This window comes from Schistocerca americana, unplaced genomic scaffold (genome assembly GCF_021461395.2).
Source record: "Schistocerca americana isolate TAMUIC-IGC-003095 unplaced genomic scaffold, iqSchAmer2.1 HiC_scaffold_1637, whole genome shotgun sequence".
NCBI lineage: Eukaryota > Metazoa > Arthropoda > Insecta > Orthoptera > Acrididae > Schistocerca > Schistocerca americana.
This window is the reverse complement of record NW_025725725.1, coordinates 1-24492: the sequence shown is the minus strand read 5'-3', so window position 1 is coordinate 24492 and position 24492 is coordinate 1. Positions and strand designations below refer to the sequence as shown.

The 24492-nt window shown below is 50.1% G+C and overlaps 42 non-coding genes across 42 annotated transcripts; all 42 read left to right on the top strand.

The window, feature by feature from the left end:
- The first annotated feature begins 528 nt into the window (after nucleotides 1–528).
- Nucleotides 529–610, top strand: Trnas-uga. The gene has a single exon. It is a non-coding gene; the product is annotated as a tRNA-Ser (tRNA).
- Nucleotides 611–1200: 590 nt separating this feature from the next.
- On the top strand, nucleotides 1201–1273 carry Trnaf-gaa. Its single transcript has one exon. It is a non-coding gene; the product is annotated as a tRNA-Phe (tRNA).
- Nucleotides 1274–1812: 539 nt separating this feature from the next.
- Nucleotides 1813–1885, top strand: Trnak-uuu. The gene has a single exon. It is a non-coding gene; the product is annotated as a tRNA-Lys (tRNA).
- A 138-nt stretch (nucleotides 1886–2023) lies between these two features.
- Nucleotides 2024–2105, top strand: Trnas-cga. Its single transcript has one exon. It is a non-coding gene; the product is annotated as a tRNA-Ser (tRNA).
- Nucleotides 2106–2797: 692 nt separating this feature from the next.
- On the top strand, nucleotides 2798–2879 carry Trnas-uga. The gene has a single exon. It is a non-coding gene; the product is annotated as a tRNA-Ser (tRNA).
- Nucleotides 2880–3469: 590 nt separating this feature from the next.
- On the top strand, nucleotides 3470–3542 carry Trnaf-gaa. Its single transcript has one exon. It is a non-coding gene; the product is annotated as a tRNA-Phe (tRNA).
- A 539-nt stretch (nucleotides 3543–4081) lies between these two features.
- Trnak-uuu lies at nucleotides 4082–4154 on the top strand. The gene has a single exon. It is a non-coding gene; the product is annotated as a tRNA-Lys (tRNA).
- A 138-nt stretch (nucleotides 4155–4292) lies between these two features.
- On the top strand, nucleotides 4293–4374 carry Trnas-cga. The gene has a single exon. It is a non-coding gene; the product is annotated as a tRNA-Ser (tRNA).
- A 692-nt stretch (nucleotides 4375–5066) lies between these two features.
- Nucleotides 5067–5148, top strand: Trnas-uga. The gene has a single exon. It is a non-coding gene; the product is annotated as a tRNA-Ser (tRNA).
- A 590-nt stretch (nucleotides 5149–5738) lies between these two features.
- Nucleotides 5739–5811, top strand: Trnaf-gaa. Its single transcript has one exon. It is a non-coding gene; the product is annotated as a tRNA-Phe (tRNA).
- Nucleotides 5812–6350: 539 nt separating this feature from the next.
- On the top strand, nucleotides 6351–6423 carry Trnak-uuu. The gene has a single exon. It is a non-coding gene; the product is annotated as a tRNA-Lys (tRNA).
- Nucleotides 6424–6561: 138 nt separating this feature from the next.
- Nucleotides 6562–6643, top strand: Trnas-cga. The gene has a single exon. It is a non-coding gene; the product is annotated as a tRNA-Ser (tRNA).
- Nucleotides 6644–7335: 692 nt separating this feature from the next.
- On the top strand, nucleotides 7336–7417 carry Trnas-uga. Its single transcript has one exon. It is a non-coding gene; the product is annotated as a tRNA-Ser (tRNA).
- Nucleotides 7418–8007: 590 nt separating this feature from the next.
- On the top strand, nucleotides 8008–8080 carry Trnaf-gaa. Its single transcript has one exon. It is a non-coding gene; the product is annotated as a tRNA-Phe (tRNA).
- A 539-nt stretch (nucleotides 8081–8619) lies between these two features.
- Nucleotides 8620–8692, top strand: Trnak-uuu. The gene has a single exon. It is a non-coding gene; the product is annotated as a tRNA-Lys (tRNA).
- A 138-nt stretch (nucleotides 8693–8830) lies between these two features.
- On the top strand, nucleotides 8831–8912 carry Trnas-cga. Its single transcript has one exon. It is a non-coding gene; the product is annotated as a tRNA-Ser (tRNA).
- A 692-nt stretch (nucleotides 8913–9604) lies between these two features.
- On the top strand, nucleotides 9605–9686 carry Trnas-uga. Its single transcript has one exon. It is a non-coding gene; the product is annotated as a tRNA-Ser (tRNA).
- A 590-nt stretch (nucleotides 9687–10276) lies between these two features.
- Nucleotides 10277–10349, top strand: Trnaf-gaa. Its single transcript has one exon. It is a non-coding gene; the product is annotated as a tRNA-Phe (tRNA).
- A 539-nt stretch (nucleotides 10350–10888) lies between these two features.
- Trnak-uuu lies at nucleotides 10889–10961 on the top strand. The gene has a single exon. It is a non-coding gene; the product is annotated as a tRNA-Lys (tRNA).
- Nucleotides 10962–11099: 138 nt separating this feature from the next.
- Nucleotides 11100–11181, top strand: Trnas-cga. Its single transcript has one exon. It is a non-coding gene; the product is annotated as a tRNA-Ser (tRNA).
- Nucleotides 11182–11873: 692 nt separating this feature from the next.
- Nucleotides 11874–11955, top strand: Trnas-uga. Its single transcript has one exon. It is a non-coding gene; the product is annotated as a tRNA-Ser (tRNA).
- Nucleotides 11956–12545: 590 nt separating this feature from the next.
- Nucleotides 12546–12618, top strand: Trnaf-gaa. Its single transcript has one exon. It is a non-coding gene; the product is annotated as a tRNA-Phe (tRNA).
- A 539-nt stretch (nucleotides 12619–13157) lies between these two features.
- On the top strand, nucleotides 13158–13230 carry Trnak-uuu. Its single transcript has one exon. It is a non-coding gene; the product is annotated as a tRNA-Lys (tRNA).
- Nucleotides 13231–13368: 138 nt separating this feature from the next.
- On the top strand, nucleotides 13369–13450 carry Trnas-cga. The gene has a single exon. It is a non-coding gene; the product is annotated as a tRNA-Ser (tRNA).
- Nucleotides 13451–14142: 692 nt separating this feature from the next.
- On the top strand, nucleotides 14143–14224 carry Trnas-uga. The gene has a single exon. It is a non-coding gene; the product is annotated as a tRNA-Ser (tRNA).
- Nucleotides 14225–14818: 594 nt separating this feature from the next.
- Nucleotides 14819–14891, top strand: Trnaf-gaa. The gene has a single exon. It is a non-coding gene; the product is annotated as a tRNA-Phe (tRNA).
- A 539-nt stretch (nucleotides 14892–15430) lies between these two features.
- On the top strand, nucleotides 15431–15503 carry Trnak-uuu. Its single transcript has one exon. It is a non-coding gene; the product is annotated as a tRNA-Lys (tRNA).
- A 138-nt stretch (nucleotides 15504–15641) lies between these two features.
- Nucleotides 15642–15723, top strand: Trnas-cga. The gene has a single exon. It is a non-coding gene; the product is annotated as a tRNA-Ser (tRNA).
- Nucleotides 15724–16415: 692 nt separating this feature from the next.
- On the top strand, nucleotides 16416–16497 carry Trnas-uga. The gene has a single exon. It is a non-coding gene; the product is annotated as a tRNA-Ser (tRNA).
- A 594-nt stretch (nucleotides 16498–17091) lies between these two features.
- On the top strand, nucleotides 17092–17164 carry Trnaf-gaa. The gene has a single exon. It is a non-coding gene; the product is annotated as a tRNA-Phe (tRNA).
- Nucleotides 17165–17703: 539 nt separating this feature from the next.
- Trnak-uuu lies at nucleotides 17704–17776 on the top strand. Its single transcript has one exon. It is a non-coding gene; the product is annotated as a tRNA-Lys (tRNA).
- A 138-nt stretch (nucleotides 17777–17914) lies between these two features.
- On the top strand, nucleotides 17915–17996 carry Trnas-cga. Its single transcript has one exon. It is a non-coding gene; the product is annotated as a tRNA-Ser (tRNA).
- A 692-nt stretch (nucleotides 17997–18688) lies between these two features.
- Trnas-uga lies at nucleotides 18689–18770 on the top strand. Its single transcript has one exon. It is a non-coding gene; the product is annotated as a tRNA-Ser (tRNA).
- Nucleotides 18771–19360: 590 nt separating this feature from the next.
- Nucleotides 19361–19433, top strand: Trnaf-gaa. The gene has a single exon. It is a non-coding gene; the product is annotated as a tRNA-Phe (tRNA).
- A 539-nt stretch (nucleotides 19434–19972) lies between these two features.
- Nucleotides 19973–20045, top strand: Trnak-uuu. The gene has a single exon. It is a non-coding gene; the product is annotated as a tRNA-Lys (tRNA).
- Nucleotides 20046–20183: 138 nt separating this feature from the next.
- Nucleotides 20184–20265, top strand: Trnas-cga. The gene has a single exon. It is a non-coding gene; the product is annotated as a tRNA-Ser (tRNA).
- A 692-nt stretch (nucleotides 20266–20957) lies between these two features.
- Nucleotides 20958–21039, top strand: Trnas-uga. The gene has a single exon. It is a non-coding gene; the product is annotated as a tRNA-Ser (tRNA).
- A 594-nt stretch (nucleotides 21040–21633) lies between these two features.
- Nucleotides 21634–21706, top strand: Trnaf-gaa. The gene has a single exon. It is a non-coding gene; the product is annotated as a tRNA-Phe (tRNA).
- A 539-nt stretch (nucleotides 21707–22245) lies between these two features.
- Nucleotides 22246–22318, top strand: Trnak-uuu. The gene has a single exon. It is a non-coding gene; the product is annotated as a tRNA-Lys (tRNA).
- Nucleotides 22319–22456: 138 nt separating this feature from the next.
- Trnas-cga lies at nucleotides 22457–22538 on the top strand. Its single transcript has one exon. It is a non-coding gene; the product is annotated as a tRNA-Ser (tRNA).
- A 692-nt stretch (nucleotides 22539–23230) lies between these two features.
- Nucleotides 23231–23312, top strand: Trnas-uga. The gene has a single exon. It is a non-coding gene; the product is annotated as a tRNA-Ser (tRNA).
- Nucleotides 23313–23902: 590 nt separating this feature from the next.
- On the top strand, nucleotides 23903–23975 carry Trnaf-gaa. The gene has a single exon. It is a non-coding gene; the product is annotated as a tRNA-Phe (tRNA).
- Nucleotides 23976–24492: the final 517 nt, after the last annotated feature.

Below are 24492 nucleotides of genomic sequence, written 5' to 3'. Positions count from 1 at the left end.
GCACTGACGCTGGGACTGCAGAAAGCCGTCGCTGAGATCGTGAGTACACAGATGTGCTCGAAAGTGTTGGACAGAGCGAACATTCATTTCTTTTTAAGAATCGCAATTCAATCATTCGAGTGCGGCAAAGGCGGTGGTGCAGCGTTTCTTTTCTTAAGATCTCGCAGCTGCTTGGAGGTATGTCCATCGTTTTAAGACGACAGAAAACTAGCGTCAGCGGTGCGTCAGTGGGAAGTCGGTGAAGTCGCCATTGGAGCCATAAGCCAGTAATTACAACATGCGAATCACTCGCACACCATGTAGCATGCACTACAACGCTCGCCCGAGGGACCGGACAGCTCAGTCGGTAGAGCGCTAGACCTTCAACCAAAGGGTCTCGGGTTCAAACCCCCGTCCAGGCGAAAATTGACACACTGTCGTAACAGCTAATGGAAACCCTACAGAATAGAGTGACGCCACGCCGTTTTCTGCCATCAGATTGCTTCTAAAGATGGCGGTTTCACTTGTCGGGAGTCGCTTCTGCCACCGGCAGTCGTGGCCGAGTGGTTAAGGCGTCTGACTTGAAATCAGATTCCCTCTGGGAGCGTAGGTTCGAGTCCTACCGACTGCGAAAATTTTCTCGCTCTCAAAAGATGGACGTTCAGCTGCATCCTAGCAGTTGCGTCACTACTAAACACGTGCGTCACCAGCAATGTGCAGTGTTATTTGATCCAGGGCGCAGCGTTACAGTCGAGCCCAGAAGCCGCAGCTCATCTCCTCGTCTCACAGCCGCCCACCGGCTTACTGGGCAGTGCAGATGTGTCCGTTTTAGCTTGCAGACGATGACGTGTAGCAATTGATGAGCTAACGCAAGTCGAATGTTTTACCGTGTGTATCTGCTAGAAACTGCCTCTCATACGGTGGAGAGGCTCACTCCTTCTTGTGTCGTTCTCTGCACATGAGTTGCCCCTGGCATCGATATAGCACGGGTTTTCTAGCGTCAGCGCGGCGTCACGTGAAGTCAGCGAAGTGAATATTACACGAGTCTAGTCGACATGTTTGCTTGTTACGATGATGGAAGCAGAAGAAATGTGTGTGGGACTTCACTGCATCGGCTGCTCGCCTTTCAGCGTCCCTGTGTCTTATCAGACGAAGGTGACTGTGAAATTGGCAACGAGGCAGAGGTGAACAAACACATGCAAACAGCAACGTTCAACGTCAGCCGAAATAGCTCAGTTGGGAGAGCGTTAGACTGAAGATCTAAAGGTCCCTGGTTCGATCCCGGGTTTCGGCAGGTATTCGATTTCATGCGACGCCAATGGAATTGCTCTGTGTTGGTGATAATGCAACTACCGCTGACAACAAAAATGACTCTCTCCTGTAGCTGTACTGGTTGTCTAGTGCATGCCATAAGAGGAACTCACTAGACAACTAACTCCCCTAGAAGCAAAAGAATCAAAAAAGTCCTACCGACTGCGTTCCTTTTTCTGTGTCAGGTGGTGAAGAACGTCTTCAACGGAACCGTGAAACGAGCGAAAACGTGGGAAACATTGCATTCGAAATGCTTGCGAATTTTCCAATTGCCCCGTGAGTGTCGACAAAACATGTAAATTCTGTGCTCCAACGTATGAGACGTAACGACTGCTGCAATTTGTTGTTGCATCGTGTGTCAGCAGTCTTCGATAGTGTGTCACGAGCTTAGTGGGATAAGTTTGCAGACAGCATTTAGGCGACGTTTAATTAGTAACGGCCCCATGCAGCGATTGCACAACAGTAAAGGACATGAGTCAATGTACAGTTGTGCATCGTGAGAGGTTTCACAGTATCGTGTGAGCCCGGATAGCTCAGTCGGTAGAGCATTAGGCTTTTAACCTAAGGGTCCAGGGTTCAAGTCCCTGTCCGGGCGGAAATTTTAATACTTTGGTAGCGATTCGTCTGGTAGCGGTGGAAACGCTACGGAAAATAATGAAGCTACGCCGTTTTCTGACACCACAGTGCTTTAAACGGTAGCAGTTGCATGTGTCGGGACAACACCGCGCTACCGGCAGTCGTGGCCGAGTGGTTAAGGCGTCTGACTCGAAATCAGATTCCCTCTGGGAGCGTAGGTTCGAATCCTACCGGCTGCGTACGATTTTGCGTAAAGAGGAGCAAACATTTTCGCACACATGTGACATGCGTGGGCGAATGCGGGTGCAAACCAGTGACGCCATTCTCAACAAGACGAAAGTTTCCGTTTAAGAATACTGAGTTTCGCGACGACCGCTGCTTACTGTGGCCATCGGTTCACCTCGCACTGACGCTGGGACTGCAGAAAGCCGTCGCTGAGATCGTGAGTACACAGATGTGCTCGAAAGTGTTGGACAGAGCGAACATTCATTTCTTTTTAAGAATCGCAATTCAATCATTCGAGTGCGGCAAAGGCGGTGGTGCAGCGTTTCTTTTCTTAAGATCTCGCAGCTGCTTGGAGGTATGTCCATCGTTTTAAGACGACAGAAAACTAGCGTCAGCGGTGCGTCAGTGGGAAGTCGGTGAAGTCGCCATTGGAGCCATAAGCCAGTAATTACAACATGCGAATCACTCGCACACCATGTAGCATGCACTACAACGCTCGCCCGAGGGACCGGACAGCTCAGTCGGTAGAGCGCTAGACCTTCAACCAAAGGGTCTCGGGTTCAAACCCCCGTCCAGGCGAAAATTGACACACTGTCGTAACAGCTAATGGAAACCCTACAGAATAGAGTGACGCCACGCCGTTTTCTGCCATCAGATTGCTTCTAAAGATGGCGGTTTCACTTGTCGGGAGTCGCTTCTGCCACCGGCAGTCGTGGCCGAGTGGTTAAGGCGTCTGACTTGAAATCAGATTCCCTCTGGGAGCGTAGGTTCGAGTCCTACCGACTGCGAAAATTTTCTCGCTCTCAAAAGATGGACGTTCAGCTGCATCCTAGCAGTTGCGTCACTACTAAACACGTGCGTCACCAGCAATGTGCAGTGTTATTTGATCCAGGGCGCAGCGTTACAGTCGAGCCCAGAAGCCGCAGCTCATCTCCTCGTCTCACAGCCGCCCACCGGCTTACTGGGCAGTGCAGATGTGTCCGTTTTAGCTTGCAGACGATGACGTGTAGCAATTGATGAGCTAACGCAAGTCGAATGTTTTACCGTGTGTATCTGCTAGAAACTGCCTCTCATACGGTGGAGAGGCTCACTCCTTCTTGTGTCGTTCTCTGCACATGAGTTGCCCCTGGCATCGATATAGCACGGGTTTTCTAGCGTCAGCGCGGCGTCACGTGAAGTCAGCGAAGTGAATATTACACGAGTCTAGTCGACATGTTTGCTTGTTACGATGATGGAAGCAGAAGAAATGTGTGTGGGACTTCACTGCATCGGCTGCTCGCCTTTCAGCGTCCCTGTGTCTTATCAGACGAAGGTGACTGTGAAATTGGCAACGAGGCAGAGGTGAACAAACACATGCAAACAGCAACGTTCAACGTCAGCCGAAATAGCTCAGTTGGGAGAGCGTTAGACTGAAGATCTAAAGGTCCCTGGTTCGATCCCGGGTTTCGGCAGGTATTCGATTTCATGCGACGCCAATGGAATTGCTCTGTGTTGGTGATAATGCAACTACCGCTGACAACAAAAATGACTCTCTCCTGTAGCTGTACTGGTTGTCTAGTGCATGCCATAAGAGGAACTCACTAGACAACTAACTCCCCTAGAAGCAAAAGAATCAAAAAAGTCCTACCGACTGCGTTCCTTTTTCTGTGTCAGGTGGTGAAGAACGTCTTCAACGGAACCGTGAAACGAGCGAAAACGTGGGAAACATTGCATTCGAAATGCTTGCGAATTTTCCAATTGCCCCGTGAGTGTCGACAAAACATGTAAATTCTGTGCTCCAACGTATGAGACGTAACGACTGCTGCAATTTGTTGTTGCATCGTGTGTCAGCAGTCTTCGATAGTGTGTCACGAGCTTAGTGGGATAAGTTTGCAGACAGCATTTAGGCGACGTTTAATTAGTAACGGCCCCATGCAGCGATTGCACAACAGTAAAGGACATGAGTCAATGTACAGTTGTGCATCGTGAGAGGTTTCACAGTATCGTGTGAGCCCGGATAGCTCAGTCGGTAGAGCATTAGGCTTTTAACCTAAGGGTCCAGGGTTCAAGTCCCTGTCCGGGCGGAAATTTTAATACTTTGGTAGCGATTCGTCTGGTAGCGGTGGAAACGCTACGGAAAATAATGAAGCTACGCCGTTTTCTGACACCACAGTGCTTTAAACGGTAGCAGTTGCATGTGTCGGGACAACACCGCGCTACCGGCAGTCGTGGCCGAGTGGTTAAGGCGTCTGACTCGAAATCAGATTCCCTCTGGGAGCGTAGGTTCGAATCCTACCGGCTGCGTACGATTTTGCGTAAAGAGGAGCAAACATTTTCGCACACATGTGACATGCGTGGGCGAATGCGGGTGCAAACCAGTGACGCCATTCTCAACAAGACGAAAGTTTCCGTTTAAGAATACTGAGTTTCGCGACGACCGCTGCTTACTGTGGCCATCGGTTCACCTCGCACTGACGCTGGGACTGCAGAAAGCCGTCGCTGAGATCGTGAGTACACAGATGTGCTCGAAAGTGTTGGACAGAGCGAACATTCATTTCTTTTTAAGAATCGCAATTCAATCATTCGAGTGCGGCAAAGGCGGTGGTGCAGCGTTTCTTTTCTTAAGATCTCGCAGCTGCTTGGAGGTATGTCCATCGTTTTAAGACGACAGAAAACTAGCGTCAGCGGTGCGTCAGTGGGAAGTCGGTGAAGTCGCCATTGGAGCCATAAGCCAGTAATTACAACATGCGAATCACTCGCACACCATGTAGCATGCACTACAACGCTCGCCCGAGGGACCGGACAGCTCAGTCGGTAGAGCGCTAGACCTTCAACCAAAGGGTCTCGGGTTCAAACCCCCGTCCAGGCGAAAATTGACACACTGTCGTAACAGCTAATGGAAACCCTACAGAATAGAGTGACGCCACGCCGTTTTCTGCCATCAGATTGCTTCTAAAGATGGCGGTTTCACTTGTCGGGAGTCGCTTCTGCCACCGGCAGTCGTGGCCGAGTGGTTAAGGCGTCTGACTTGAAATCAGATTCCCTCTGGGAGCGTAGGTTCGAGTCCTACCGACTGCGAAAATTTTCTCGCTCTCAAAAGATGGACGTTCAGCTGCATCCTAGCAGTTGCGTCACTACTAAACACGTGCGTCACCAGCAATGTGCAGTGTTATTTGATCCAGGGCGCAGCGTTACAGTCGAGCCCAGAAGCCGCAGCTCATCTCCTCGTCTCACAGCCGCCCACCGGCTTACTGGGCAGTGCAGATGTGTCCGTTTTAGCTTGCAGACGATGACGTGTAGCAATTGATGAGCTAACGCAAGTCGAATGTTTTACCGTGTGTATCTGCTAGAAACTGCCTCTCATACGGTGGAGAGGCTCACTCCTTCTTGTGTCGTTCTCTGCACATGAGTTGCCCCTGGCATCGATATAGCACGGGTTTTCTAGCGTCAGCGCGGCGTCACGTGAAGTCAGCGAAGTGAATATTACACGAGTCTAGTCGACATGTTTGCTTGTTACGATGATGGAAGCAGAAGAAATGTGTGTGGGACTTCACTGCATCGGCTGCTCGCCTTTCAGCGTCCCTGTGTCTTATCAGACGAAGGTGACTGTGAAATTGGCAACGAGGCAGAGGTGAACAAACACATGCAAACAGCAACGTTCAACGTCAGCCGAAATAGCTCAGTTGGGAGAGCGTTAGACTGAAGATCTAAAGGTCCCTGGTTCGATCCCGGGTTTCGGCAGGTATTCGATTTCATGCGACGCCAATGGAATTGCTCTGTGTTGGTGATAATGCAACTACCGCTGACAACAAAAATGACTCTCTCCTGTAGCTGTACTGGTTGTCTAGTGCATGCCATAAGAGGAACTCACTAGACAACTAACTCCCCTAGAAGCAAAAGAATCAAAAAAGTCCTACCGACTGCGTTCCTTTTTCTGTGTCAGGTGGTGAAGAACGTCTTCAACGGAACCGTGAAACGAGCGAAAACGTGGGAAACATTGCATTCGAAATGCTTGCGAATTTTCCAATTGCCCCGTGAGTGTCGACAAAACATGTAAATTCTGTGCTCCAACGTATGAGACGTAACGACTGCTGCAATTTGTTGTTGCATCGTGTGTCAGCAGTCTTCGATAGTGTGTCACGAGCTTAGTGGGATAAGTTTGCAGACAGCATTTAGGCGACGTTTAATTAGTAACGGCCCCATGCAGCGATTGCACAACAGTAAAGGACATGAGTCAATGTACAGTTGTGCATCGTGAGAGGTTTCACAGTATCGTGTGAGCCCGGATAGCTCAGTCGGTAGAGCATTAGGCTTTTAACCTAAGGGTCCAGGGTTCAAGTCCCTGTCCGGGCGGAAATTTTAATACTTTGGTAGCGATTCGTCTGGTAGCGGTGGAAACGCTACGGAAAATAATGAAGCTACGCCGTTTTCTGACACCACAGTGCTTTAAACGGTAGCAGTTGCATGTGTCGGGACAACACCGCGCTACCGGCAGTCGTGGCCGAGTGGTTAAGGCGTCTGACTCGAAATCAGATTCCCTCTGGGAGCGTAGGTTCGAATCCTACCGGCTGCGTACGATTTTGCGTAAAGAGGAGCAAACATTTTCGCACACATGTGACATGCGTGGGCGAATGCGGGTGCAAACCAGTGACGCCATTCTCAACAAGACGAAAGTTTCCGTTTAAGAATACTGAGTTTCGCGACGACCGCTGCTTACTGTGGCCATCGGTTCACCTCGCACTGACGCTGGGACTGCAGAAAGCCGTCGCTGAGATCGTGAGTACACAGATGTGCTCGAAAGTGTTGGACAGAGCGAACATTCATTTCTTTTTAAGAATCGCAATTCAATCATTCGAGTGCGGCAAAGGCGGTGGTGCAGCGTTTCTTTTCTTAAGATCTCGCAGCTGCTTGGAGGTATGTCCATCGTTTTAAGACGACAGAAAACTAGCGTCAGCGGTGCGTCAGTGGGAAGTCGGTGAAGTCGCCATTGGAGCCATAAGCCAGTAATTACAACATGCGAATCACTCGCACACCATGTAGCATGCACTACAACGCTCGCCCGAGGGACCGGACAGCTCAGTCGGTAGAGCGCTAGACCTTCAACCAAAGGGTCTCGGGTTCAAACCCCCGTCCAGGCGAAAATTGACACACTGTCGTAACAGCTAATGGAAACCCTACAGAATAGAGTGACGCCACGCCGTTTTCTGCCATCAGATTGCTTCTAAAGATGGCGGTTTCACTTGTCGGGAGTCGCTTCTGCCACCGGCAGTCGTGGCCGAGTGGTTAAGGCGTCTGACTTGAAATCAGATTCCCTCTGGGAGCGTAGGTTCGAGTCCTACCGACTGCGAAAATTTTCTCGCTCTCAAAAGATGGACGTTCAGCTGCATCCTAGCAGTTGCGTCACTACTAAACACGTGCGTCACCAGCAATGTGCAGTGTTATTTGATCCAGGGCGCAGCGTTACAGTCGAGCCCAGAAGCCGCAGCTCATCTCCTCGTCTCACAGCCGCCCACCGGCTTACTGGGCAGTGCAGATGTGTCCGTTTTAGCTTGCAGACGATGACGTGTAGCAATTGATGAGCTAACGCAAGTCGAATGTTTTACCGTGTGTATCTGCTAGAAACTGCCTCTCATACGGTGGAGAGGCTCACTCCTTCTTGTGTCGTTCTCTGCACATGAGTTGCCCCTGGCATCGATATAGCACGGGTTTTCTAGCGTCAGCGCGGCGTCACGTGAAGTCAGCGAAGTGAATATTACACGAGTCTAGTCGACATGTTTGCTTGTTACGATGATGGAAGCAGAAGAAATGTGTGTGGGACTTCACTGCATCGGCTGCTCGCCTTTCAGCGTCCCTGTGTCTTATCAGACGAAGGTGACTGTGAAATTGGCAACGAGGCAGAGGTGAACAAACACATGCAAACAGCAACGTTCAACGTCAGCCGAAATAGCTCAGTTGGGAGAGCGTTAGACTGAAGATCTAAAGGTCCCTGGTTCGATCCCGGGTTTCGGCAGGTATTCGATTTCATGCGACGCCAATGGAATTGCTCTGTGTTGGTGATAATGCAACTACCGCTGACAACAAAAATGACTCTCTCCTGTAGCTGTACTGGTTGTCTAGTGCATGCCATAAGAGGAACTCACTAGACAACTAACTCCCCTAGAAGCAAAAGAATCAAAAAAGTCCTACCGACTGCGTTCCTTTTTCTGTGTCAGGTGGTGAAGAACGTCTTCAACGGAACCGTGAAACGAGCGAAAACGTGGGAAACATTGCATTCGAAATGCTTGCGAATTTTCCAATTGCCCCGTGAGTGTCGACAAAACATGTAAATTCTGTGCTCCAACGTATGAGACGTAACGACTGCTGCAATTTGTTGTTGCATCGTGTGTCAGCAGTCTTCGATAGTGTGTCACGAGCTTAGTGGGATAAGTTTGCAGACAGCATTTAGGCGACGTTTAATTAGTAACGGCCCCATGCAGCGATTGCACAACAGTAAAGGACATGAGTCAATGTACAGTTGTGCATCGTGAGAGGTTTCACAGTATCGTGTGAGCCCGGATAGCTCAGTCGGTAGAGCATTAGGCTTTTAACCTAAGGGTCCAGGGTTCAAGTCCCTGTCCGGGCGGAAATTTTAATACTTTGGTAGCGATTCGTCTGGTAGCGGTGGAAACGCTACGGAAAATAATGAAGCTACGCCGTTTTCTGACACCACAGTGCTTTAAACGGTAGCAGTTGCATGTGTCGGGACAACACCGCGCTACCGGCAGTCGTGGCCGAGTGGTTAAGGCGTCTGACTCGAAATCAGATTCCCTCTGGGAGCGTAGGTTCGAATCCTACCGGCTGCGTACGATTTTGCGTAAAGAGGAGCAAACATTTTCGCACACATGTGACATGCGTGGGCGAATGCGGGTGCAAACCAGTGACGCCATTCTCAACAAGACGAAAGTTTCCGTTTAAGAATACTGAGTTTCGCGACGACCGCTGCTTACTGTGGCCATCGGTTCACCTCGCACTGACGCTGGGACTGCAGAAAGCCGTCGCTGAGATCGTGAGTACACAGATGTGCTCGAAAGTGTTGGACAGAGCGAACATTCATTTCTTTTTAAGAATCGCAATTCAATCATTCGAGTGCGGCAAAGGCGGTGGTGCAGCGTTTCTTTTCTTAAGATCTCGCAGCTGCTTGGAGGTATGTCCATCGTTTTAAGACGACAGAAAACTAGCGTCAGCGGTGCGTCAGTGGGAAGTCGGTGAAGTCGCCATTGGAGCCATAAGCCAGTAATTACAACATGCGAATCACTCGCACACCATGTAGCATGCACTACAACGCTCGCCCGAGGGACCGGACAGCTCAGTCGGTAGAGCGCTAGACCTTCAACCAAAGGGTCTCGGGTTCAAACCCCCGTCCAGGCGAAAATTGACACACTGTCGTAACAGCTAATGGAAACCCTACAGAATAGAGTGACGCCACGCCGTTTTCTGCCATCAGATTGCTTCTAAAGATGGCGGTTTCACTTGTCGGGAGTCGCTTCTGCCACCGGCAGTCGTGGCCGAGTGGTTAAGGCGTCTGACTTGAAATCAGATTCCCTCTGGGAGCGTAGGTTCGAGTCCTACCGACTGCGAAAATTTTCTCGCTCTCAAAAGATGGACGTTCAGCTGCATCCTAGCAGTTGCGTCACTACTAAACACGTGCGTCACCAGCAATGTGCAGTGTTATTTGATCCAGGGCGCAGCGTTACAGTCGAGCCCAGAAGCCGCAGCTCATCTCCTCGTCTCACAGCCGCCCACCGGCTTACTGGGCAGTGCAGATGTGTCCGTTTTAGCTTGCAGACGATGACGTGTAGCAATTGATGAGCTAACGCAAGTCGAATGTTTTACCGTGTGTATCTGCTAGAAACTGCCTCTCATACGGTGGAGAGGCTCACTCCTTCTTGTGTCGTTCTCTGCACATGAGTTGCCCCTGGCATCGATATAGCACGGGTTTTCTAGCGTCAGCGCGGCGTCACGTGAAGTCAGCGAAGTGAATATTACACGAGTCTAGTCGACATGTTTGCTTGTTACGATGATGGAAGCAGAAGAAATGTGTGTGGGACTTCACTGCATCGGCTGCTCGCCTTTCAGCGTCCCTGTGTCTTATCAGACGAAGGTGACTGTGAAATTGGCAACGAGGCAGAGGTGAACAAACACATGCAAACAGCAACGTTCAACGTCAGCCGAAATAGCTCAGTTGGGAGAGCGTTAGACTGAAGATCTAAAGGTCCCTGGTTCGATCCCGGGTTTCGGCAGGTATTCGATTTCATGCGACGCCAATGGAATTGCTCTGTGTTGGTGATAATGCAACTACCGCTGACAACAAAAATGACTCTCTCCTGTAGCTGTACTGGTTGTCTAGTGCATGCCATAAGAGGAACTCACTAGACAACTAACTCCCCTAGAAGCAAAAGAATCAAAAAAGTCCTACCGACTGCGTTCCTTTTTCTGTGTCAGGTGGTGAAGAACGTCTTCAACGGAACCGTGAAACGAGCGAAAACGTGGGAAACATTGCATTCGAAATGCTTGCGAATTTTCCAATTGCCCCGTGAGTGTCGACAAAACATGTAAATTCTGTGCTCCAACGTATGAGACGTAACGACTGCTGCAATTTGTTGTTGCATCGTGTGTCAGCAGTCTTCGATAGTGTGTCACGAGCTTAGTGGGATAAGTTTGCAGACAGCATTTAGGCGACGTTTAATTAGTAACGGCCCCATGCAGCGATTGCACAACAGTAAAGGACATGAGTCAATGTACAGTTGTGCATCGTGAGAGGTTTCACAGTATCGTGTGAGCCCGGATAGCTCAGTCGGTAGAGCATTAGGCTTTTAACCTAAGGGTCCAGGGTTCAAGTCCCTGTCCGGGCGGAAATTTTAATACTTTGGTAGCGATTCGTCTGGTAGCGGTGGAAACGCTACGGAAAATAATGAAGCTACGCCGTTTTCTGACACCACAGTGCTTTAAACGGTAGCAGTTGCATGTGTCGGGACAACACCGCGCTACCGGCAGTCGTGGCCGAGTGGTTAAGGCGTCTGACTCGAAATCAGATTCCCTCTGGGAGCGTAGGTTCGAATCCTACCGGCTGCGTACGATTTTGCGTAAAGAGGAGCAAACATTTTCGCACACATGTGACATGCGTGGGCGAATGCGGGTGCAAACCAGTGACGCCATTCTCAACAAGACGAAAGTTTCCGTTTAAGAATACTGAGTTTCGCGACGACCGCTGCTTACTGTGGCCATCGGTTCACCTCGCACTGACGCTGGGACTGCAGAAAGCCGTCGCTGAGATCGTGAGTACACAGATGTGCTCGAAAGTGTTGGACAGAGCGAACATTCATTTCTTTTTAAGAATCGCAATTCAATCATTCGAGTGCGGCAAAGGCGGTGGTGCAGCGTTTCTTTTCTTAAGATCTCGCAGCTGCTTGGAGGTATGTCCATCGTTTTAAGACGACAGAAAACTAGCGTCAGCGGTGCGTCAGTGGGAAGTCGGTGAAGTCGCCATTGGAGCCATAAGCCAGTAATTACAACATGCGAATCACTCGCACACCATGTAGCATGCACTACAACGCTCGCCCGAGGGACCGGACAGCTCAGTCGGTAGAGCGCTAGACCTTCAACCAAAGGGTCTCGGGTTCAAACCCCCGTCCAGGCGAAAATTGACACACTGTCGTAACAGCTAATGGAAACCCTACAGAATAGAGTGACGCCACGCCGTTTTCTGCCATCAGATTGCTTCTAAAGATGGCGGTTTCACTTGTCGGGAGTCGCTTCTGCCACCGGCAGTCGTGGCCGAGTGGTTAAGGCGTCTGACTTGAAATCAGATTCCCTCTGGGAGCGTAGGTTCGAGTCCTACCGACTGCGAAAATTTTCTCGCTCTCAAAAGATGGACGTTCAGCTGCATCCTAGCAGTTGCGTCACTACTAAACACGTGCGTCACCAGCAATGTGCAGTGTTATTTGATCCAGGGCGCAGCGTTACAGTCGAGCCCAGAAGCCGCAGCTCATCTCCTCGTCTCACAGCCGCCCACCGGCTTACTGGGCAGTGCAGATGTGTCCGTTTTAGCTTGCAGACGATGACGTGTAGCAATTGATGAGCTAACGCAAGTCGAATGTTTTACCGTGTGTATCTGCTAGAAACTGCCTCTCATACGGTGGAGAGGCTCACTCCTTCTTGTGTCGTTCTCTGCACATGAGTTGCCCCTGGCATCGATATAGCACGGGTTTTCTAGCGTCAGCGCGGCGTCACGTGAAGTCAGCGAAGTGAATATTACACGAGTCTAGTCGACATGTTTGCTTGTTACGATGATGGAAGCAGAAGAAATGTGTGTGGGACTTCACTGCATCGGCTGCTCGCCTTTCAGCGTCCCTGTGTCTTATCAGACGAAGGTGACTGTGAAATTGGCAACGAGGCAGAGGTGAACAAACACATGCAAACAGCAACGTTCAACGTCAGCCGAAATAGCTCAGTTGGGAGAGCGTTAGACTGAAGATCTAAAGGTCCCTGGTTCGATCCCGGGTTTCGGCAGGTATTCGATTTCATGCGACGCCAATGGAATTGCTCTGTGTTGGTGATAATGCAACTACCGCTGACAACAAAAATGACTCTCTCCTGTAGCTGTACTGGTTGTCTAGTGCATGCCATAAGAGGAACTCACTAGACAACTAACTCCCCTAGAAGCAAAAGAATCAAAAAAGTCCTACCGACTGCGTTCCTTTTTCTGTGTCAGGTGGTGAAGAACGTCTTCAACGGAACCGTGAAACGAGCGAAAACGTGGGAAACATTGCATTCGAAATGCTTGCGAATTTTCCAATTGCCCCGTGAGTGTCGACAAAACATGTAAATTCTGTGCTCCAACGTATGAGACGTAACGACTGCTGCAATTTGTTGTTGCATCGTGTGTCAGCAGTCTTCGATAGTGTGTCACGAGCTTAGTGGGATAAGTTTGCAGACAGCATTTAGGCGACGTTTAATTAGTAACGGCCCCATGCAGCGATTGCACAACAGTAAAGGACATGAGTCAATGTACAGTTGTGCATCGTGAGAGGTTTCACAGTATCGTGTGAGCCCGGATAGCTCAGTCGGTAGAGCATTAGGCTTTTAACCTAAGGGTCCAGGGTTCAAGTCCCTGTCCGGGCGGAAATTTTAATACTTTGGTAGCGATTCGTCTGGTAGCGGTGGAAACGCTACGGAAAATAATGAAGCTACGCCGTTTTCTGACACCACAGTGCTTTAAACGGTAGCAGTTGCATGTGTCGGGACAACACCGCGCTACCGGCAGTCGTGGCCGAGTGGTTAAGGCGTCTGACTCGAAATCAGATTCCCTCTGGGAGCGTAGGTTCGAATCCTACCGGCTGCGTACGATTTTGCGTAAAGAGGAGCAAACATTTTCGCACACATGTGACATGCGTGGGCGAATGCGGGTGCAAACCAGTGACGCCATTCTCAACAAGACGAAAGTTTCCGTTTAAGAATACTGAGTTTCGCGACGACCGCTGCTTACTGTGGCCATCGGTTCACCTCGCACTGACGCTGGGACTGCAGAAAGCCGTCGCTGAGATCGTGAGTACACAGATGTGCTCGAAAGTGTTGGACAGAGCGAACATTCATTTCTTTTTAAGAATCGCAATTCAATCATTCGAGTGCGGCAAAGGCGGTGGTGCAGCGTTTCTTTTCTTAAGATCTCGCAGCTGCTTGGAGGTATGTCCATCGTTTTAAGACGACAGAAAACTAGCGTCAGCGGTGCGTCAGTGGGAAGTCGGTGAAGTCGCCATTGGAGCCATAAGCCAGTAATTACAACATGCGAATCACTCGCACACCATGTAGCATGCACTACAACGCTCGCCCGAGGGACCGGACAGCTCAGTCGGTAGAGCGCTAGACCTTCAACCAAAGGGTCTCGGGTTCAAACCCCCGTCCAGGCGAAAATTGACACACTGTCGTAACAGCTAATGGAAACCCTACAGAATAGAGTGACGCCACGCCGTTTTCTGCCATCAGATTGCTTCTAAAGATGGCGGTTTCACTTGTCGGGAGTCGCTTCTGCCACCGGCAGTCGTGGCCGAGTGGTTAAGGCGTCTGACTTGAAATCAGATTCCCTCTGGGAGCGTAGGTTCGAGTCCTACCGACTGCGAAAATTTTCTCGCTCTCAAAAGATGGACGTTCAGCTGCATCCTAGCAGTTGCGTCACTACTAAACACGTGCGTCACCAGCAATGTGCAGTGTTATTTGATCCAGGGCGCAGCGTTACAGTCGAGCCCAGAAGCCGCAGCTCATCTCCTCGTCTCACAGCCGCCCACCGGCTTACTGGGCAGTGCAGATGTATCCGTTTTAGCTTGCAGACGATGACGTGTAGCAATTGATGAGCTAACGCAAGTCGAATGTTTTACCGTGTGTATCTGCTAGATACTGCCTCTCATACGGTAGAGACTCACTCCTTCTTGTGTCTCGTTCTCTGCACACGAGTTGCCCCTGGCTGGCATCGATATAGCACGGTTTTTCTAGCGTCAGCGCGGCGTCACGTGAAGTCAGCGAAGTGAATATTACACGAGTCTAGTCGACATGTTTGCTTGTTACGATGATGGAAGCAGAAGAAATGTGTGTGGGACTTCACTGCATCGGCTGCTCGCCTTTCAGCGTCCCTGTGTCTTATCAGACGAAGGTGACTGTGAAATTGGCAACGAGGCAGAGGTGAACAAACACATGCAAACAGCAACGTTCAACGTCAGCCGAAATAGCTCAGTTGGGAGAGCGTTAGACTGAAGATCTAAAGGTCCCTGGTTCGATCCCGGGTTTCGGCAGGTATTCGTTTTCATGCGACGCCAATGGAATTGCTCTGTGTTGGTGATAATGCAACTACCGCTGACAACAAAAATGACTCTCTCCTGTAGCTGTACTGGTTGTCTAGTGCATGCCATAAGAGGAACTCACTAGACAACTAACTCCCCTAGAAGCAAAAGAATCAAAAAAGTCCTACCGACTGCGTTCCTTTTTCTGTGTCAGGTGGTGAAGAACGTCTTCAACGGAACCGTGAAACGAGCGAAAACGTGGGAAACATTGCATTCGAAATGCTTGCGAATTTTCCAATTGCCCCGTGAGTGTCGACAAAACATGTAAATTCTGTGCTCCAACGTATGAGACGTAACGACTGCTGCAATTTGTTGTTGCATCGTGTGTCAGCAGTCTTCGATAGTGTGTCACGAGCTTAGTGGGATAAGTTTGCAGACAGCATTTAGGCGACGTTTAATTAGTAACGGCCCCATGCAGCGATTGCACAACAGTAAAGGACATGAGTCAATGTACAGTTGTGCATCGTGAGAGGTTTCACAGTATCGTGTGAGCCCGGATAGCTCAGTCGGTAGAGCATTAGGCTTTTAACCTAAGGGTCCAGGGTTCAAGTCCCTGTCCGGGCGGAAATTTTAATACTTTGGTAGCGATTCGTCTGGTAGCGGTGGAAACGCTACGGAAAATAATGAAGCTACGCCGTTTTCTGACACCACAGTGCTTTAAACGGTAGCAGTTGCATGTGTCGGGACAACACCGCGCTACCGGCAGTCGTGGCCGAGTGGTTAAGGCGTCTGACTCGAAATCAGATTCCCTCTGGGAGCGTAGGTTCGAATCCTACCGGCTGCGTACGATTTTGCGTAAAGAGGAGCAAACATTTTCGCACACATGTGACATGCGTGGGCGAATGCGGGTGCAAACCAGTGACGCCATTCTCAACAAGACGAAAGTTTCCGTTTAAGAATACTGAGTTTCGCGACGACCGCTGCTTACTGTGGCCATCGGTTCACCTCGCACTGACGCTGGGACTGCAGAAAGCCGTCGCTGAGATCGTGAGTACACAGATGTGCTCGAAAGTGTTGGACAGAGCGAACATTCATTTCTTTTTAAGAATCGCAATTCAATCATTCGAGTGCGGCAAAGGCGGTGGTGCAGCGTTTCTTTTCTTAAGATCTCGCAGCTGCTTGGAGGTATGTCCATCGTTTTAAGACGACAGAAAACTAGCGTCAGCGGTGCGTCAGTGGGAAGTCGGTGAAGTCGCCATTGGAGCCATAAGCCAGTAATTACAACATGCGAATCACTCGCACACCATGTAGCATGCACTACAACGCTCGCCCGAGGGACCGGACAGCTCAGTCGGTAGAGCGCTAGACCTTCAACCAAAGGGTCTCGGGTTCAAACCCCCGTCCAGGCGAAAATTGACACACTGTCGTAACAGCTAATGGAAACCCTACAGAATAGAGTGACGCCACGCCGTTTTCTGCCATCAGATTGCTTCTAAAGATGGCGGTTTCACTTGTCGGGAGTCGCTTCTGCCACCGGCAGTCGTGGCCGAGTGGTTAAGGCGTCTGACTTGAAATCAGATTCCCTCTGGGAGCGTAGGTTCGAGTCCTACCGACTGCGAAAATTTTCTCGCTCTCAAAAGATGGACGTTCAGCTGCATCCTAGCAGTTGCGTCACTACTAAACACGTGCGTCACCAGCAATGTGCAGTGTTATTTGATCCAGGGCGCAGCGTTACAGTCGAGCCCAGAAGCCGCAGCTCATCTCCTCGTCTCACAGCCGCCCACCGGCTTACTGGGCAGTGCAGATGTATCCGTTTTAGCTTGCAGACGATGACGTGTAGCAATTGATGAGCTAACGCAAGTCGAATGTTTTACCGTGTGTATCTGCTAGATACTGCCTCTCATACGGTAGAGACTCACTCCTTCTTGTGTCTCGTTCTCTGCACACGAGTTGCCCCTGGCTGGCATCGATATAGCACGGTTTTTCTAGCGTCAGCGCGGCGTCACGTGAAGTCAGCGAAGTGAATATTACACGAGTCTAGTCGACATGTTTGCTTGTTACGATGATGGAAGCAGAAGAAATGTGTGTGGGACTTCACTGCATCGGCTGCTCGCCTTTCAGCGTCCCTGTGTCTTATCAGACGAAGGTGACTGTGAAATTGGCAACGAGGCAGAGGTGAACAAACACATGCAAACAGCAACGTTCAACGTCAGCCGAAATAGCTCAGTTGGGAGAGCGTTAGACTGAAGATCTAAAGGTCCCTGGTTCGATCCCGGGTTTCGGCAGGTATTCGTTTTCATGCGACGCCAATGGAATTGCTCTGTGTTGGTGATAATGCAACTACCGCTGACAACAAAAATGACTCTCTCCTGTAGCTGTACTGGTTGTCTAGTGCATGCCATAAGAGGAACTCACTAGACAACTAACTCCCCTAGAAGCAAAAGAATCAAAAAAGTCCTACCGACTGCGTTCCTTTTTCTGTGTCAGGTGGTGAAGAACGTCTTCAACGGAACCGTGAAACGAGCGAAAACGTGGGAAACATTGCATTCGAAATGCTTGCGAATTTTCCAATTGCCCCGTGAGTGTCGACAAAACATGTAAATTCTGTGCTCCAACGTATGAGACGTAACGACTGCTGCAATTTGTTGTTGCATCGTGTGTCAGCAGTCTTCGATAGTGTGTCACGAGCTTAGTGGGATAAGTTTGCAGACAGCATTTAGGCGACGTTTAATTAGTAACGGCCCCATGCAGCGATTGCACAACAGTAAAGGACATGAGTCAATGTACAGTTGTGCATCGTGAGAGGTTTCACAGTATCGTGTGAGCCCGGATAGCTCAGTCGGTAGAGCATTAGGCTTTTAACCTAAGGGTCCAGGGTTCAAGTCCCTGTCCGGGCGGAAATTTTAATACTTTGGTAGCGATTCGTCTGGTAGCGGTGGAAACGCTACGGAAAATAATGAAGCTACGCCGTTTTCTGACACCACAGTGCTTTAAACGGTAGCAGTTGCATGTGTCGGGACAACACCGCGCTACCGGCAGTCGTGGCCGAGTGGTTAAGGCGTCTGACTCGAAATCAGATTCCCTCTGGGAGCGTAGGTTCGAATCCTACCGGCTGCGTACGATTTTGCGTAAAGAGGAGCAAACATTTTCGCACACATGTGACATGCGTGGGCGAATGCGGGTGCAAACCAGTGACGCCATTCTCAACAAGACGAAAGTTTCCGTTTAAGAATACTGAGTTTCGCGACGACCGCTGCTTACTGTGGCCATCGGTTCACCTCGCACTGACGCTGGGACTGCAGAAAGCCGTCGCTGAGATCGTGAGTACACAGATGTGCTCGAAAGTGTTGGACAGAGCGAACATTCATTTCTTTTTAAGAATCGCAATTCAATCATTCGAGTGCGGCAAAGGCGGTGGTGCAGCGTTTCTTTTCTTAAGATCTCGCAGCTGCTTGGAGGTATGTCCATCGTTTTAAGACGACAGAAAACTAGCGTCAGCGGTGCGTCAGTGGGAAGTCGGTGAAGTCGCCATTGGAGCCATAAGCCAGTAATTACAACATGCGAATCACTCGCACACCATGTAGCATGCACTACAACGCTCGCCCGAGGGACCGGACAGCTCAGTCGGTAGAGCGCTAGACCTTCAACCAAAGGGTCTCGGGTTCAAACCCCCGTCCAGGCGAAAATTGACACACTGTCGTAACAGCTAATGGAAACCCTACAGAATAGAGTGACGCCACGCCGTTTTCTGCCATCAGATTGCTTCTAAAGATGGCGGTTTCACTTGTCGGGAGTCGCTTCTGCCACCGGCAGTCGTGGCCGAGTGGTTAAGGCGTCTGACTTGAAATCAGATTCCCTCTGGGAGCGTAGGTTCGAGTCCTACCGACTGCGAAAATTTTCTCGCTCTCAAAAGATGGACGTTCAGCTGCATCCTAGCAGTTGCGTCACTACTAAACACGTGCGTCACCAGCAATGTGCAGTGTTATTTGATCCAGGGCGCAGCGTTACAGTCGAGCCCAGAAGCCGCAGCTCATCTCCTCGTCTCACAGCCGCCCACCGGCTTACTGGGCAGTGCAGATGTGTCCGTTTTAGCTTGCAGACGATGACGTGTAGCAATTGATGAGCTAACGCAAGTCGAATGTTTTACCGTGTGTATCTGCTAGAAACTGCCTCTCATACGGTGGAGAGGCTCACTCCTTCTTGTGTCGTTCTCTGCACATGAGTTGCCCCTGGCATCGATATAGCACGGGTTTTCTAGCGTCAGCGCGGCGTCACGTGAAGTCAGCGAAGTGAATATTACACGAGTCTAGTCGACATGTTTGCTTGTTACGATGATGGAAGCAGAAGAAATGTGTGTGGGACTTCACTGCATCGGCTGCTCGCCTTTCAGCGTCCCTGTGTCTTATCAGACGAAGGTGACTGTGAAATTGGCAACGAGGCAGAGGTGAACAAACACATGCAAACAGCAACGTTCAACGTCAGCCGAAATAGCTCAGTTGGGAGAGCGTTAGACTGAAGATCTAAAGGTCCCTGGTTCGATCCCGGGTTTCGGCAGGTATTCGATTTCATGCGACGCCAATGGAATTGCTCTGTGTTGGTGATAATGCAACTACCGCTGACAACAAAAATGACTCTCTCCTGTAGCTGTACTGGTTGTCTAGTGCATGCCATAAGAGGAACTCACTAGACAACTAACTCCCCTAGAAGCAAAAGAATCAAAAAAGTCCTACCGACTGCGTTCCTTTTTCTGTGTCAGGTGGTGAAGAACGTCTTCAACGGAACCGTGAAACGAGCGAAAACGTGGGAAACATTGCATTCGAAATGCTTGCGAATTTTCCAATTGCCCCGTGAGTGTCGACAAAACATGTAAATTCTGTGCTCCAACGTATGAGACGTAACGACTGCTGCAATTTGTTGTTGCATCGTGTGTCAGCAGTCTTCGATAGTGTGTCACGAGCTTAGTGGGATAAGTTTGCAGACAGCATTTAGGCGACGTTTAATTAGTAACGGCCCCATGCAGCGATTGCACAACAGTAAAGGACATGAGTCAATGTACAGTTGTGCATCGTGAGAGGTTTCACAGTATCGTGTGAGCCCGGATAGCTCAGTCGGTAGAGCATTAGGCTTTTAACCTAAGGGTCCAGGGTTCAAGTCCCTGTCCGGGCGGAAATTTTAATACTTTGGTAGCGATTCGTCTGGTAGCGGTGGAAACGCTACGGAAAATAATGAAGCTACGCCGTTTTCTGACACCACAGTGCTTTAAACGGTAGCAGTTGCATGTGTCGGGACAACACCGCGCTACCGGCAGTCGTGGCCGAGTGGTTAAGGCGTCTGACTCGAAATCAGATTCCCTCTGGGAGCGTAGGTTCGAATCCTACCGGCTGCGTACGATTTTGCGTAAAGAGGAGCAAACATTTTCGCACACATGTGACATGCGTGGGCGAATGCGGGTGCAAACCAGTGACGCCATTCTCAACAAGACGAAAGTTTCCGTTTAAGAATACTGAGTTTCGCGACGACCGCTGCTTACTGTGGCCATCGGTTCACCTCGCACTGACGCTGGGACTGCAGAAAGCCGTCGCTGAGATCGTGAGTACACAGATGTGCTCGAAAGTGTTGGACAGAGCGAACATTCATTTCTTTTTAAGAATCGCAATTCAATCATTCGAGTGCGGCAAAGGCGGTGGTGCAGCGTTTCTTTTCTTAAGATCTCGCAGCTGCTTGGAGGTATGTCCATCGTTTTAAGACGACAGAAAACTAGCGTCAGCGGTGCGTCAGTGGGAAGTCGGTGAAGTCGCCATTGGAGCCATAAGCCAGTAATTACAACATGCGAATCACTCGCACACCATGTAGCATGCACTACAACGCTCGCCCGAGGGACCGGACAGCTCAGTCGGTAGAGCGCTAGACCTTCAACCAAAGGGTCTCGGGTTCAAACCCCCGTCCAGGCGAAAATTGACACACTGTCGTAACAGCTAATGGAAACCCTACAGAATAGAGTGACGCCACGCCGTTTTCTGCCATCAGATTGCTTCTAAAGATGGCGGTTTCACTTGTCGGGAGTCGCTTCTGCCACCGGCAGTCGTGGCCGAGTGGTTAAGGCGTCTGACTTGAAATCAGATTCCCTCTGGGAGCGTAGGTTCGAGTCCTACCGACTGCGAAAATTTTCTCGCTCTCAAAAGATGGACGTTCAGCTGCATCCTAGCAGTTGCGTCACTACTAAACACGTGCGTCACCAGCAATGTGCAGTGTTATTTGATCCAGGGCGCAGCGTTACAGTCGAGCCCAGAAGCCGCAGCTCATCTCCTCGTCTCACAGCCGCCCACCGGCTTACTGGGCAGTGCAGATGTATCCGTTTTAGCTTGCAGACGATGACGTGTAGCAATTGATGAGCTAACGCAAGTCGAATGTTTTACCGTGTGTATCTGCTAGATACTGCCTCTCATACGGTAGAGACTCACTCCTTCTTGTGTCTCGTTCTCTGCACACGAGTTGCCCCTGGCTGGCATCGATATAGCACGGTTTTTCTAGCGTCAGCGCGGCGTCACGTGAAGTCAGCGAAGTGAATATTACACGAGTCTAGTCGACATGTTTGCTTGTTACGATGATGGAAGCAGAAGAAATGTGTGTGGGACTTCACTGCATCGGCTGCTCGCCTTTCAGCGTCCCTGTGTCTTATCAGACGAAGGTGACTGTGAAATTGGCAACGAGGCAGAGGTGAACAAACACATGCAAACAGCAACGTTCAACGTCAGCCGAAATAGCTCAGTTGGGAGAGCGTTAGACTGAAGATCTAAAGGTCCCTGGTTCGATCCCGGGTTTCGGCAGGTATTCGTTTTCATGCGACGCCAATGGAATTGCTCTGTGTTGGTGATAATGCAACTACCGCTGACAACAAAAATGACTCTCTCCTGTAGCTGTACTGGTTGTCTAGTGCATGCCATAAGAGGAACTCACTAGACAACTAACTCCCCTAGAAGCAAAAGAATCAAAAAAGTCCTACCGACTGCGTTCCTTTTTCTGTGTCAGGTGGTGAAGAACGTCTTCAACGGAACCGTGAAACGAGCGAAAACGTGGGAAACATTGCATTCGAAATGCTTGCGAATTTTCCAATTGCCCCGTGAGTGTCGACAAAACATGTAAATTCTGTGCTCCAACGTATGAGACGTAACGACTGCTGCAATTTGTTGTTGCATCGTGTGTCAGCAGTCTTCGATAGTGTGTCACGAGCTTAGTGGGATAAGTTTGCAGACAGCATTTAGGCGACGTTTAATTAGTAACGGCCCCATGCAGCGATTGCACAACAGTAAAGGACATGAGTCAATGTACAGTTGTGCATCGTGAGAGGTTTCACAGTATCGTGTGAGCCCGGATAGCTCAGTCGGTAGAGCATTAGGCTTTTAACCTAAGGGTCCAGGGTTCAAGTCCCTGTCCGGGCGGAAATTTTAATACTTTGGTAGCGATTCGTCTGGTAGCGGTGGAAACGCTACGGAAAATAATGAAGCTACGCCGTTTTCTGACACCACAGTGCTTTAAACGGTAGCAGTTGCATGTGTCGGGACAACACCGCGCTACCGGCAGTCGTGGCCGAGTGGTTAAGGCGTCTGACTCGAAATCAGATTCCCTCTGGGAGCGTAGGTTCGAATCCTACCGGCTGCGTACGATTTTGCGTAAAGAGGAGCAAACATTTTCGCACACATGTGACATGCGTGGGCGAATGCGGGTGCAAACCAGTGACGCCATTCTCAACAAGACGAAAGTTTCCGTTTAAGAATACTGAGTTTCGCGACGACCGCTGCTTACTGTGGCCATCGGTTCACCTCGCACTGACGCTGGGACTGCAGAAAGCCGTCGCTGAGATCGTGAGTACACAGATGTGCTCGAAAGTGTTGGACAGAGCGAACATTCATTTCTTTTTAAGAATCGCAATTCAATCATTCGAGTGCGGCAAAGGCGGTGGTGCAGCGTTTCTTTTCTTAAGATCTCGCAGCTGCTTGGAGGTATGTCCATCGTTTTAAGACGACAGAAAACTAGCGTCAGCGGTGCGTCAGTGGGAAGTCGGTGAAGTCGCCATTGGAGCCATAAGCCAGTAATTACAACATGCGAATCACTCGCACACCATGTAGCATGCACTACAACGCTCGCCCGAGGGACCGGACAGCTCAGTCGGTAGAGCGCTAGACCTTCAACCAAAGGGTCTCGGGTTCAAACCCCCGTCCAGGCGAAAATTGACACACTGTCGTAACAGCTAATGGAAACCCTACAGAATAGAGTGACGCCACGCCGTTTTCTGCCATCAGATTGCTTCTAAAGATGGCGGTTTCACTTGTCGGGAGTCGCTTCTGCCACCGGCAGTCGTGGCCGAGTGGTTAAGGCGTCTGACTTGAAATCAGATTCCCTCTGGGAGCGTAGGTTCGAGTCCTACCGACTGCGAAAATTTTCTCGCTCTCAAAAGATGGACGTTCAGCTGCATCCTAGCAGTTGCGTCACTACTAAACACGTGCGTCACCAGCAATGTGCAGTGTTATTTGATCCAGGGCGCAGCGTTACAGTCGAGCCCAGAAGCCGCAGCTCATCTCCTCGTCTCACAGCCGCCCACCGGCTTACTGGGCAGTGCAGATGTGTCCGTTTTAGCTTGCAGACGATGACGTGTAGCAATTGATGAGCTAACGCAAGTCGAATGTTTTACCGTGTGTATCTGCTAGAAACTGCCTCTCATACGGTGGAGAGGCTCACTCCTTCTTGTGTCGTTCTCTGCACATGAGTTGCCCCTGGCATCGATATAGCACGGGTTTTCTAGCGTCAGCGCGGCGTCACGTGAAGTCAGCGAAGTGAATATTACACGAGTCTAGTCGACATGTTTGCTTGTTACGATGATGGAAGCAGAAGAAATGTGTGTGGGACTTCACTGCATCGGCTGCTCGCCTTTCAGCGTCCCTGTGTCTTATCAGACGAAGGTGACTGTGAAATTGGCAACGAGGCAGAGGTGAACAAACACATGCAAACAGCAACGTTCAACGTCAGCCGAAATAGCTCAGTTGGGAGAGCGTTAGACTGAAGATCTAAAGGTCCCTGGTTCGATCCCGGGTTTCGGCAGGTATTCGATTTCATGCGACGCCAATGGAATTGCTCTGTGTTGGTGATAATGCAACTACCGCTGACAACAAAAATGACTCTCTCCTGTAGCTGTACTGGTTGTCTAGTGCATGCCATAAGAGGAACTCACTAGACAACTAACTCCCCTAGAAGCAAAAGAATCAAAAAAGTCCTACCGACTGCGTTCCTTTTTCTGTGTCAGGTGGTGAAGAACGTCTTCAACGGAACCGTGAAACGAGCGAAAACGTGGGAAACATTGCATTCGAAATGCTTGCGAATTTTCCAATTGCCCCGTGAGTGTCGACAAAACATGTAAATTCTGTGCTCCAACGTATGAGACGTAACGACTGCTGCAATTTGTTGTTGCATCGTGTGTCAGCAGTCTTCGATAGTGTGTCACGAGCTTAGTGGGATAAGTTTGCAGACAGCATTTAGGCGACGTTTAATTAGTAACGGCCCCATGCAGCGATTGCACAACAGTAAAGGACATGAGTCAATGTACAGTTGTGCATCGTGA